The sequence below is a fragment of the Moschus berezovskii genome, chromosome 23 (genome assembly GCF_049115385.1).
Source record: "Moschus berezovskii isolate FMDL1 chromosome 23, NW_MosBer_1.0, whole genome shotgun sequence".
NCBI classification, from domain to species: domain Eukaryota; kingdom Metazoa; phylum Chordata; class Mammalia; order Artiodactyla; family Moschidae; genus Moschus; species Moschus berezovskii.
This window is the reverse complement of record NC_142482.1, coordinates 45,063,874-45,069,989: the sequence shown is the minus strand read 5'-3', so window position 1 is coordinate 45,069,989 and position 6,116 is coordinate 45,063,874. Positions and strand designations below refer to the sequence as shown.

The window sequence follows — 6,116 nt, the reverse complement described above, 5'->3', positions numbered from 1 at the left end:
AAACTAACACTAGGTATGATTTCAAACAAAATATATCGTATATATTGCTATACCTGATTCAACTACTACTGAAGAGGATAGATTATGTCTTTTAAAAAAAGCAGAAGTGTTACTTGTACAACTCTGAATAAATTAAAAAAGACTGATTTGTACATTTTAGGAGAGTGAATCTTGTGGTATTATAAGTAATATCTTAAGTTGCAATGAGATAATATATAAAAGTAAAAATTCTGGAGAGGAAAAGAAGCCTCTCTTCACAAGGGAGGATAGTTTGGCAAGTACACGTTGAAGTAGATATTTGGAAGAACTACATTTTTCTGATCAATGAATAAAGAAGAAATAGAGAAGTTAGCTGGACGAGTCATCATGAAGATGAATTTGAAGAAAGAGGTGAGAGAGATGGGTGAGACAAGGCCCTACACAGGCACAAGGGTGGGAAGCGACAGCCCACAAAGACAGAGTATCTGAAAAGGACTTTGTTGCATAAGAAATACAAAGAGGGGGTTTTTAAGTCATTTACCATGATGTTTTCTATGCACCTGTCTCTTACCTTTTTCTGTCTTATAGTGCTTTAATAAATGTTACATTTGTCACAAAGCTTTTTCCATTAATGTTGATTCTTTGGGGGAAAATAAAAAGGGAACTATGTCTGGGTTGATTTAAGGCAAAAACATGTACTGTGGGAAAGCGTAGAGTTGAGTACAATGGATATGCTGGCGTATAAATATCTGGGAATTATCAGAAATTCCAGGGAGAATTAAGACTTTCAAAAGTTGTAGAATTGGTGAGGTTCAAGCTGAAATCCCCAAGTGGAAAAAGGGAACCAGGATCATATCTGGGATACAGATGGAATGAACAGAAAATTGCATTAAGCTAAATATATGATACAATGAAAGGATGAAGTTGGAAAATGGGAAAGCCCCGAGTTGATCTAGACCCAAGCAGAGTAGACAGAGTTGCTCGCCTGCCTGGCCAATGGAGAGACTATAGACTCACCTCCCTCTTGTCCTCCCCAATCCTTTGTGAGTGTCTCAGTGATGGAGGGCATAATCAGGTAAGGAAATCCTAGGCTCAAATCCATTAAAAATTGACTCTGTTCTCCTACTTCTCTTTTGACTCTTCTAAATCAGTTTTGTTGTCTCTGAAATATACCTGAGATAAGAACAAGCACATCTAACATGAACAATTAAATTGAGATGTGTTGTGTCAAGTAAAGAAGATTTCAAAGGCTTAGCATGAAAAATGTTTTAATTTCTCACTAATAACTTTTATATTGATTATATGCTGAAATGGTAATTGGGCTAAGTAGACTAAATTACCTAAATTAATTTTCCATACTGCTTTATAATTTTTAATGTGACTGCTGAAAAAATTTTAAATTAAATTTGTAGCTCTGTTTTTATGTTCATAGGACAGCACTGGTATAGATGATTTATGAAGTTAAAAACTACAAACAGTACGACAAAAAAATTATCTTCACAGCTAATCTAATTAGTGAAAAGTTACATAACCTTTAGTTTTTAAGATAACAAGATACTAAAAAATGTTAGTGCACATTATTAACAAGGACACAGTAAGATAAGCGTGCTTACATATTATTAATGAGGTTATAAATTGTTAAAATCTTTCCAGAAAAAACCGGAAATACATTGAAAAGCCTTTAAAATACTGGCTCCCTTTTAATAAACAATTATTGATACCTACAAATTCTGTACAATGACGTTGATTGCAGCATTATTATCTAGGAATGTATTACAATAACCTGAATAGTGAAGATAAGGAAATATTTAAATAAAATGGCCTTCAGTCACATGATAGAAATATTGTCCATATTCTGGTCACAGCACCTTTCTAATACTAATTTAATAGTAGATGTTTGTGCACTGAAATACAAAGATATAATCATGTTTTATGTTACTGTAATTAAGATTAGGTTTTTTCTAGAACTTTTTTGGTGTTACAGATTTTCTAAAATAAAAATTAGCATTAATTACAGGAAATAAAGAAAAAAAGAGAACAAGATGAGTTCAGTATCTGCTAGCTTCAGTCATCCTCCATGTTTTCATTTGCACATGCCCTAAACTTAGAAATGTCTTAAATAGGTACATAGATGATTTCCATCATTTCCCTTCAACTCATTTCCTTTTTTCCTCTCACTTCTTACCCACCAAACCAAATTATTACTGAATAACATTTTAGCTACAGATAAGCTCTCAAGTGTTTCTTTGAAAAGATTAATGTTAATTTTAAAATAAATGTTTTTCACCTGTCTTATCTAGATGTTAACATTTTCTATGTTTTTTCTGATTCATAGAAAAAAAATCATCTCACTAAATTTACATACTTATCTCCAACTTTCCTTTTAATCCATATTCATTTCATTTATCAGTATCTGATAAAATTTAACATATTTAGAAATCTTTCACTAAAAGAAAACAAAAATCCTGTGGCTTTAGATAAGTATTTAAACATAAAACTAGTAATTTAATTGACTATAAAAACTCAATATTAGCATTGAGAAATAAGTCAGGATTTTTCTGACTTGTCTCTGGTATTGATCATGAATAAGCTTGGTTCTAAACAATCTTGGTTCTTGTTTTTCAATTGATTATCTTTTGGCAGTGGGAAAAAAAAAAAATGTTTACAATCGTCTGATTTATCCCTCCCATTCTGCCTGTGTTGATTCCAGCAGAGTTGATCATCATGGCCATACCACACAAGTCTAGACTTAGAATCAGTTTACTGGGGCAGATGACTTATGAACTCTAAGTGTTATTTCAAAATGACTAAGATTCCCTTTTGCCCCACCGCAGGCTCCAGGATAACGGTGTGCAGCAGAGAAGTCGGCGATGATCGGGACCCCAGTGAGATAGGCCTGCTCACCACCTGAAAAGTCCCGTTCATGGTCTGACCAACCAGCAACATGGTAACGAGTGTGGTCCCCAGTGACAACCTCCCCACATACAAGCTGTTGCGGGGGGGGGGGGGTGATATGGGCAAAAGCCCCCTCACCATTCAGCTTTTCCAGAAGATCTTTGTGCCTGACTACAATAACCTCAGATATGCAGATGACACTACCCTTATGGCAGAAAGTGAAGAGGAACTCAAAAGCCTCTTGATGAAAGTGAAAGAGGAGAGTGAAAAGGTTGGCTTGAAGCTCAACATTCAGAAAACAAAGATCATGGCATCTGGTCCCATCACTTCATGGGAAATAGATGGAAAAACAGTGGAAACAGTGTCAGACTTTATTTTTTTGGGCTCCAAAATCACTGCGGATGCTGATTGCAGCCATGAAATTAAAAGACGCTTGCTCCTTGGAAGGAAAGTTATGACCAACCTTGATAGTATATTAAAAAGCAGAGACATTACTTTGCCGACCAAGGTCCGTCTAGTCAAGGCAATGGTTTTTCCCGTGGTCATGTATGGATGTGAGAGTTGGACTGTGAAGAAAGCTGATCGCCGAAGAATCGATGCTTTTGAACTGTGGTGTTGGAGAAGACTCTTGAGAGTCCCTTATACTGCAAGGAGATCCAACCAGTCCATTCTAAAGGAGATCAATCCTGGATGTTCATTGGAGGGACTGATGCTAAAGCTGAAACTGCAATACTTTGGCCACCTCATGCGACGAGTTGACTCACTGGAAAAGACTCTGATGCTGGGAAAGGTTGGGGGCGGGAGGAGAAGGGGACGACGGAGAATGAGATGGCTGGATGGCATCACCGACTCTGTGGACACGAGTTTGAGTGTGCTCCGGGAGTTGGTGATGGACAGGGAGGCCTGGCGTGCTGTGATTCATGGGGTCGCGGAGAGTCGGACACGACTGAGCGACTGAACTGAACTGAACTGAACAACCCCAGCATCCAAGACGCCTCTCTGAAACATACAGATATTGACAATCAGTGGGCCATCTTGGATGTTCTGGACACGGCCCGGCAGGAGCAGTTCAGCGCCTTCCGGGAGCAGTACATGCGCACAGGGGACGGCTTCCCCATCATCTTCTCGGTCAGGGACAAGGCCACCTTTGAGCACGTGGACTGCTTCCACCAGCTCATTCTGCGCGTCAAGGACAGGGAGTCATTCCCGATGATTTTCACGGTCAAAGGTCGATCTGATGCATTTGAGGAAAATCACCAGGGAGCAAGGAAGGGGGACCAAACACAATATTCCGTACATAGAAACCAGTGCCAAGGACCCACCTCTCAACGTTGACGAAGCCTTCCACGACCTGGTTAGAGTAATCAGGCAACAGATTCCGGGGAAAAAAAGCCAGACGAAGAAGAAGAAAACCAAACGTTGGGGAGACCAGGTCACGGGCAACCACAAACTGCAGTGAGTGATATCTGATGGCCCAAGGCCCTGGGCACTGGGAGCTGGCCAGTCCTCGGGACTCCACTGCCTCACTGCAACGACGACCATCCTAGCCATGACCCTTGGCTCGAGGACTTGGCACAGGAAAGGAGAGAGGGAGGGTGGGCAGGGAGGAGGTAGGGTCTGGCTTTTCCGGAGGGACACAGGAGGCGGGGTGTCTCACCAGAGACAAGGAGGCAACGATAGACAGAACAGTATCTGAGCCCCTGTGTTGATGCAACCCGGCCCCTCCCTCTCTAGATGGCTGTCTTATCCCTCTGAACTCCATAGCGTAGGTTTGATGTAGGAGTGTTTCTCCACATACAAAAACAAGCCATGATCAAGCTCCGCCCCAACCCCACCCCCTGTCCACAGTGTCTGAGTTTGGGTTTCTTTTGTAGATTTTTAAATTATTTTAAGGATTATTGTTTTATTAAAGGGGTTTGTACACCCCCCACCCAAAAATGACTAAGATTCAAATTTTCTACATGAGATGACCAAAGGAGGGGTATGAGTTTGTTCTCAAGATCCCCAAAGAAGCTTAGAATTAATAAAAATGGGAAAAGCACAGATCAACATGTATTTACAGACTTTGTTGATTGTGGTGATGACAAGGGCTCACCGACCACTTTGTGCACAATTTTGTTTATGAATGACATTGCTAATGAGGAATACAGTGTGGGCTTTGGTACCATCTGGCACTGTATGGCCAAGGACTAGTCTAACCCTGCAAGGCAGTATGTCAACAGCAGAGCCTGATGTTTATCATACTGGCATCCTTGACGAATGGCAGCATGTTTATAAAGTAGTAGATACTCAATAAATGCTATTATTATTCATTAACACATAATGAACAGCCCTATATGTAGTCAACAAAAGTGATATTCAGGAAAGTATTATTGAGCCCTCAAGTTGATGGAATGTTTCTCCCAATACTTAGTACCTATATTTCTCAATTAATTGAGGCACTTTATATAAAATAAAATTCACTCATTTATAGTTCAATGGGATTTGACAATTTAATATGCCCTTGCTATACATTTTCTTCAAAGCACCAACTGAATTTCACTTGAATTATTTGTCAGATTGAGATTTTAATTTCATTTTAATTTCATTCAGTTCAAACTATTTTCTAATTTGTCTTGTCATTTTCTCTTTAACCCATGGATTATTTAGAAGTGTGTTTTCTGCTTTCCAAATATTTTTTGTTTTTCCAGATAGCTTTCTGTCTTTCATTTCTAATTGAATTTTCCTGTGGACAGAGAATAAACTCTGTGTGATTTAATTTCTTGTAAATTTACTGATTTTTTTTATTGCCCTGAACAAAGACTAGTTTCCCTAATGTTCCATATTACTTGAAAAATAAATGTGCTTTCTGCTCTTGTACTTTTCTATAAATATCAGTTCATGTTGGTAGTGTTGTTTAAGTTTTCTATACCTTTACTGATTTCTCTGTTGGCTCAAACTTCAGTTACTGAGAAGGAGCATTTAAATCTCCAAATATAATTGTGGTTTCGTCTGTATTTCGTTTCAGCTCTCTTAGCACTACTTTCAACACACTTAGAGGCTCTGTTATGGGTCCTTACATACTTAGGAATGTTACATTTTCTTAATGAATTGTTCTTCTTTATCATTTTATACTATGTACTTTATCCCCAATAATATTTTTGTCATGGGGTATAATTTACTCTCCAGTCAAACTTCACTGCAATGATTATTTGGAGATTATATAATTTTCCATCCTCTTGCTTTTTATATATAATTTCCCA

General features: G+C 38.5%; 1 pseudogene; it reads left to right on the top strand.

Moving 5' to 3' along the window:
• Positions 1–2,923: 2,923 nt before the first annotated feature.
• LOC129543680 (ras-related protein M-Ras-like) lies at positions 2,924–4,333 on the top strand (annotated as a pseudogene).
• Positions 4,334–6,116: the final 1,783 nt, after the last annotated feature.